Source organism: Pseudophryne corroboree, unplaced genomic scaffold, assembly GCF_028390025.1.
Source record: "Pseudophryne corroboree isolate aPseCor3 unplaced genomic scaffold, aPseCor3.hap2 scaffold_144, whole genome shotgun sequence".
NCBI classification, from domain to species: Eukaryota; Metazoa; Chordata; class Amphibia; order Anura; family Myobatrachidae; genus Pseudophryne; species Pseudophryne corroboree.
Window position 1 is genome coordinate 1079374 of NW_026968068.1, and position 7370 is coordinate 1086743.

General features: G+C 36.8%; 1 non-coding gene and 1 pseudogene across 1 annotated transcript; one reads left to right on the forward strand and one right to left on the reverse strand.

Annotated features, from left to right (window-relative positions):
- The first annotated feature begins 264 nt into the window (after positions 1-264).
- LOC134997446 (U1 spliceosomal RNA) lies at positions 265-443 on the forward strand (annotated as a pseudogene).
- Positions 444-3696: 3253 nt separating this feature from the next.
- On the reverse strand, positions 3697-3859 carry LOC134997279 (U1 spliceosomal RNA). The gene has a single exon (XR_010199824.1). It is a non-coding gene; the product is annotated as a U1 spliceosomal RNA (small nuclear RNA).
- Positions 3860-7370: the final 3511 nt, after the last annotated feature.

Below are 7370 nucleotides of genomic sequence, written 5' to 3' on the forward strand. Positions count from 1 at the left end.
GCTTGGATGACATCGCCATATGCAAATCCATCTGCTGCAGGCCTTCCCCCAGGAATGCTTGCACTAGTTGTTGCATTTGGTTTGTTGTTTGGGGGTGCTTCAGTATTAGGCAGCCTTCTGCCCTCCCATGTTCATCTGAAAATATGTGTTCTCTCTGCAGTTGTTGTCCCCAGATGAGAGTTCCCTTGTGCTGCCTCAGTTGAATCTCCTTTACTTGACAGAGATGTGCCTGAGCAGCGGCCCTCCCCAGCCCTATCCCAAATCATACTTATTTTGCATAGGAGATACCATGGTCATGAAGACTGTTCTCCCAGGGTGCGGTTCATTCATTGCATTCTGGGTATGCTGACCCCTGTGATTTCCCCAAATGTGGGAAACTCGACTGCATTATTTAATGCGAACTAGGGGTCATCCAAGCACCGCAAAAGGCCGCCATGCCCTGCATACCCCTTTTCTCTTTTCATAAGCAGACGAGGTTTGAAGCCAACTTTGACCCACTGCTTGGATGACATCACTTGCTGCCTTTCCAATGAAGCAAGTTTAATTTAATAATAGGTGAAAAACCATCCCTACAAAGGTGTTAATCAGATACTTGGCTTTGTGGACACTTTTCAGAGCACAAATTTGTTAGCATAAAAATAAAGCCAGAAAATGAAGAGCTGTTTAATCACTCAATTGGATTTTTCTGCCAGCATATTTCTTTTTCTCTGCAACCCACTGCTAAATTGTGCTTCGTGGCTGTTTTTTTTATAAAATCACTTAATCAAATCTAACTCTGATTACATCAGAGAAGGCCAGGTACCCTACACCATAAGAGGTGGTTTGAAATTTTTACTTGTCTACTTAAAGATCACCAAAATCTGATAACGAGGTCAATTACGTACCTAGGTGGGATTGAACCACCAACCTTTTGGTTAACAACTGAACACGCTAACTGTTTGCGCCTCAGAGACACTTTGCGAAAGTACATACTGACAAAGGTTAATAAGCATTCATCTAGAACGTTTCCTAGAAAAACTTTAAAAAGTCAATAATCTGGAGAGTTTTTGTAAGATGTTCCTTCCATCAACCAATGAAGAAACACATTGGTACTTTCCCATGATGAGTGAGTGCTTCAGGATCTCTTGCACTTACATGTGCAGCAAAGGACTACAATGGAAGCATGCTGGGCCTATAACCAAGAGGTAGGCAGATTGTAACTGTCCTCTGCTATATGCATTTTTTTTGTTAATTAAAGTAATCCAAAACTGGGATTGATATTTTGGCTCTTTTATTTTTACTTAAAGTACAATAACTTTTACCGTTTTAATTTGTTTTAATAGTATATTGACAGTATTGTTTTCTTTCAAAAATCCACTTAATTTTCTTTACCCTATTATTAAAATGGTAATTGACAAAAACAAACTACATTGTCACCAGAAGACCAATACAAAATGTACAAGTGATATATTAAAATCATCTTTTCAGCTTGAATTTCAATGATGCATTGAGGTAACGATTTTGTGAGAAACATCTTCACCCTTAAATAAAGATTTTCTTAATTCCCTACCTGTGTGCTAATTAGATATCACCTTGTTTTCACATTAAACAGACTTCCACATGAGAAAGCAGCAAGGATGCAGTGGCTTTAATGTTTCCTGGTGTCAACCTGTATTATTTCAGTAGACATTGAAATGAGGATGCATCTTGCTGCCTTTCCAATGAAGCAAGTTTAATTTAGTAATAGGTTAAAAACCATCCCTACAAAGGTGTTAATCAGAGACTTGGCTTTGTGGACACTTTTCAGAGAACAAATTTGTTAGCATAAAAATAAAGCCAGAAAATGAAGAGCTGTTTAATCACTCAATTGGATTTTTCTGCCAGCATTTTTCTTTTTCTCTGCAACCCACTGCTAAATTGTGCTTCCTAGCTGTTTTTTTATAAAATCACTTAATCAAATCTAACTCTGATTACATCAGAGAAGGCCAGGTACCCTACACCATAAGAGGGGGTTTGAAATTTTGACTTGTCTACTTAAAGATCACCAAAATCTGATAACAAGGTCAATTTTGTCCCTGGGTGGGATTGAACCACCAACCTTTTGGTTAATAGCCTTATACACTAACTGATTGCGCCACAGCGACACTTTTCAAAAGTACATACTGACAAAGGCTAATAAGCATTCATCTAGAACGTTTCCTAGAAACATTTTAAAAAGTCAATAATGTGGAGAGTTTTTGTAAGATGTTTCTTCCATCAACCAATGAAGAAACACATTGGTACTTTCCTATGATGAGTGAGTGCTTCAGGATCTCTTGCACTTACATGTGCAGCAGAGTACTGTAATGGAAGCATGCTGGGTCCATAACCCAGAGGTAGGCAGATTGAAACTATCCTCTGCTATATGCATTGTTTTTATTAATTAAAGTAATCCAAAACTGGGATTGATATTTTTGCTCTTTTATTTTTACTTAAAGTACAATAACTTTTACCATTTTAATTTGTTTTAATAGTATATTGACAGTATTGTTTTCTTTCAAAAATCCAATTAATTTTCTTTACCCGATTATTAAAATGGTAATTGACAAAAACAATCTACATTGTCACCAGAAGAGCAGTACAAAATGTACAAGTGATATATTAAAATCATCTTTCCAGCTTGAATTTCAATGATGCCTTGGTGCAACAATTTTGTGAGAAACATCTTCACCCATAAAGAAAGATTTTCTTAATTCCTTACCTGTGTGCTGATTAGATATCACCTTGTTTTCACATTAAACAGACTTCCCCATGAGGAAGCAGCAAGGATGCAGTGACGTTTATGTTTCCTGGTGTCAACCTGTATTATTTCAGTAGACATTGAAATGAGGATGCATCTTGCTGCCTTTCCAATGAAGCAAGTTTAATTCAGTAATAGGTGAAAAACCATTCCTACAAAGGTGTTAATCAGAGACTTGGCTTTGTGGACACTTTTCAGAGAGCAAATTTGTTAGAATAAACATAAAATCAGAAAATGAAGAGCTGTTTAATCACTCAATTGGACTTTTCTGCCAGCATAGTTTTTTTTCTCTGCAACCCACTGCTAAATTGTGCTTCCTAGCTGTTTTTTTATAAAATCACTTAATCAAATCTAATTCTGATTACATCAGAGAAGGCCGGGTACCCTACACCTTAAGAGGGGGTTTGAAATTTTGACTTGTCTACTTAAAGATCACCAAAATCTGATAACAAGGTCTATTACATCCCTCTGTGGGATTGAATCACCAACCTTTAGGTTAATAGCCATACACACTAACTGATTGCGCCACAGCGACACTTTGCAAAAGTACATACTGACAAAGGCTAATAAGCATTCATCTAGAACGTTTCCTAGAAAAACTTTAAAAAGTCAATAATCTGGAGAATTTTAGTAAGAAACACATTGGTACATTCCCATGATGAGTGAGTGCTTCAGGATCTCTTGCACTTACATGGGCTATTAACCAAAAGGTTCCCACCCAGTGATGTAATTGACCTTGTGATCAGATTTTGGTGATCTTTAAGTAGACAAGTCAAAATTTCAAACCCCCTCTTATGGTGTAGGGTACCTGGCCTTCTCTGACGTAATCAGAGTTAGATTTAATTAAGGTGCGCAAGGGCATAGAAGGGAGCGGTTTAAGTAAAAAAGAAGTGGAAACAGACAGCAAACTAGGCTGGAGAGAGACCTGAGACAAAGAGATCTGAATTATACTAGAGCCGACCAGGGGAAACACAAATTATGCAGTCAAGTTTCCCACATTTGGGGAAATCGCAGGAGCAGCACACCCAGAGTGCAATGGGTGAGCCTTTCCCTGGGAGAAGCACCTTCATGATCATAGTATCTCACCTGGCAGGTAAGTAGGAGTTGGGCTAGAGCTGGGGAAGGTCGCTGCTCGGGTACCCCCCTGTCAAGTGAAGGAAATCCAACTGAGGCAGCACAAGGGAACTCTCGAAAGAAGAACAAGGCTAGAGGAAGATCTGAGTCAAAGAAATCTGACTTTTACCAGAGCTGACCAGAGGAAAGCACAAACACAGTCCCCCACTACCACCAGGAAACATTAACGCCACTGCATCCTTGCTGCTTTCTCATGTGGAAGTCTATTTAATGTGAAAACAAGGTGATATCTAATTAGCACACAGAAAAGAAAATTAAGTGAATTTTTGAAAGAAAACAATACTGTCAATATACTATTAAAACAAATTAAAATGGTAAAAGTTATTGTACTTTAAGTAAAAATAAAAGAGCAAAAATATCAATCCCAGTTTTGGATTACTTTAATTAACAAAAAAAATGCATATAGCAGAGGATAGTTTCAATCTTTCTACCTCTGGGTTATGGGCCCAGCATGCTTCCATTGCAGTACTCTGCTGCACATGTAAGTGCAAGAGATCCTGAAGCACTCACTCATCATCGGAAAGTACCAATGTGTTTCTTCATTGGTTGATGGCAGAAACATCTTACAAAAACACTCCAGATTATTGACTTTTTAAAGTTTTTCTAGGAAACGTTCTAGATGATTGTTTATTAGCCTTTGTCAGTATGTAATTTTGCAAAGTGTCGCTGTGGCGCAATCAGTTAGTGTGTATGGCTATTAATCAAAAGGTTGGTGGTTCAATCCCACCTAGGGATGTAATTGACTTTGTTATCAGATTTTGGTGATCTTTAAGTAGACAAGTCAAAATTTCAAACCCCCTGTTATGGTGTTAGGTATTTAGACTTCTCTGATGTAATCAGAGTTAGATTTGATTCAGTGATTTTATAAAAACAGCTAGGAAGCACAATTTAGCAGTGGGTTGCAGAGAAAAACAAATATGCTGGCAAAAAAATCCAATTGAGTGATTAAACAGCTCTTGGATGGTTTTTCACCTATTACTAAATTAAACTTGCTTCATTGGAAAGGCAGCAAGATGCATCCTCATTTCAATATCTACTGAAATAATACAGGTTGACACCAGGAAACATTAACGCCACTGCATCCTTGCTGCTTTCTCATGTGGAAGTCTGTTTAATGTGAAAACAAGGTGATATCTAATTAGCACACAGGTAAGGAATTAAGAAAATCTTTATTAAAGGGTGAAGATGTTTCTCACAAAATCGTTGCCCCAATGCATCATTGAAATTCAAGCTGGAAAGATGATTTTAATATATCACTTGTACATTTTGTATTGCTCTTCTGGTGACAATGTAGTTTGTTTTTGTTAATTACCATTTTAATAATCGGGTAAAGAAAATTAATTGGATTTTTGAAAGAAAACAATACTGTCAATATACTATTAAAACAAATTAAAATGGTAAAAGTTATTGTACTTTAAGTAAAAATAAAAGAGCAAAAATATCAATCCCAGTTTTGGATTACTTTAATTAACAAAAAAAAATGCATATAGCAGAGGATAGTTTCAATCTGCCTACCTCTGGGTTATGGACCCAGCATGCTTCCATTACAGTACTCTGCTGCACATGTAAGTGCAAGAGGTCCTGAAGCACTCACTTATCATGGGAAAGTTCCAATGTGTTTCTTCATTGGTTGATGGAAGAAACATCTTACAAAAACTCTCCACATTATTGACTTTTTAAAATGTTTCTAGGAAACGTTCTAGATGAATGCTTATTAGACTTTGTCAGTATGTACTTTCGCAAAGTGTCGCTGTGGCGCAATCAGTCTGTGTGTATGGTTATTAACCAAAAGGTTGGTGGTTCAATCCCACCCAGGGACGTAATTGACCTTGTTATCAGATTTTGGTGATCTTTAAGTAGACAAGTCAAAATTTCAAACCCCCTGTTATGGTGTAGGGTACCTGGCCTTCTCTGATGTAATCAGAGTTAGATTTGATTCAGTGATTTTATAAAAACAGCTAGGAAGCACAATTTAGCAGTGAGTTGCAGAGAAAAAGAAATATGCTGGCAAAAAAATCCAATTGAGTGATTAAACAGCTCTTCATTTTCTGGCTTTATTTTTATGCTAACAAATTTGTTCTCTGAAAAGTGTCCACAAAGCCAAGTCTCTGATTAACACCTTTGTAGGGATGGTTTTTCACCTATTACTAAATTAAACTTGCTTCATTGGAAAGGCAGCAAGATGCATCCTCATTTCAATGTCTACGGAAATAATACAGGTTGACACCAGGAAACATTAACGCCACTGCATCCTTGCTGCTTTCGCATGTGGAAGTCTGTTTAATGTGAAAACAAGGTGATATCTAATTAGCACACAGGTAAGGAATTAAGAAAATCTTTATTTAAGGGTGAAGATGTTTCTCACAAAATCGTTGCCCCAATGCATCATTGAAATTCAAGCTGGAAAGATGATTTTAATATATCACTTGTACATTTTGTATTGCTCTTCTGGTGACAATGTAGTTTGTTTTTGTCAATTACCATTATAATAATAGGGTAAAGAAAATTAATTGGATTTTTGAAAGAAAACAATACTGTCTATATACTATTAAAACAAATTAAAATGGTAAAAGTTATTGTACTTTAAGTAAAAATAAAAGAGCAAAAATATCAATCCCAGTTTTGGATTACTTTAACAATAAAAAATGCATATAGCAGAGGATAGTTTCAATCTGCCTACCTCTGGGTTATGGGCCCAGCATGTTTCCAATGCAGTACTCTGCTGCACATGTAAGTGCAAGAGATCCTGAAGCACTCACTCATCATGGGAAAGTACCAATGTGTTTCTTCGTTGGTTGATGGAAGAAACATCTTACAAAAACTCTCCAGATTATTGACTTTTTAAAGTTTTTCTAGGAAACGTTCTAGATGAATGCTTATTAGCCTTTGTCAGTATGGAAGTTTGCAAAGTGTCTCTGTGGCGCAATCGGTTAGTGTGTTTGGTTATTAATAAAAGGGTTGGTGGTTCAATCCCACCCAGGGATGTAATTGACCTTGTTATCAGATTTTGGTGATCTTTAAGTAGACTAGTCAAAATTTCAAACCCCCTCTTATGGTGTAGGGTACCTGGCCTACTCTGATGTAATCAGAGTTAGATTTGATTAAGTGATTTTATAAAAAAACAGCTAGGAAGCACAATTTAGCAGTGGGTTGCAGAGAAAAAGAAATATGCTGGCAGAAAAATCCAATTGAGTGATTAAACTGCTCTTCATTTTCTGGCTTTATTTTTATGCTAACAAATTTGTTCTCTGAAAAGTGTCCACAAAGCCAAGTGTCTGATTAACATCTTTGTAGGGATGGTTTTTCACCTATTACTAAATTAAACTTGCTTCATTGGAAAGGCAGCAAGATGCATCCTCATTTCAATATCTACGGAAATAATACAGGTTGACACCAGGAAACATTAACGCCACTGCATCTTTGCTGTTTTCTCATGTGGAAGTCTGTTTAATGTGAAAACAAGGTGATATCTAATTAG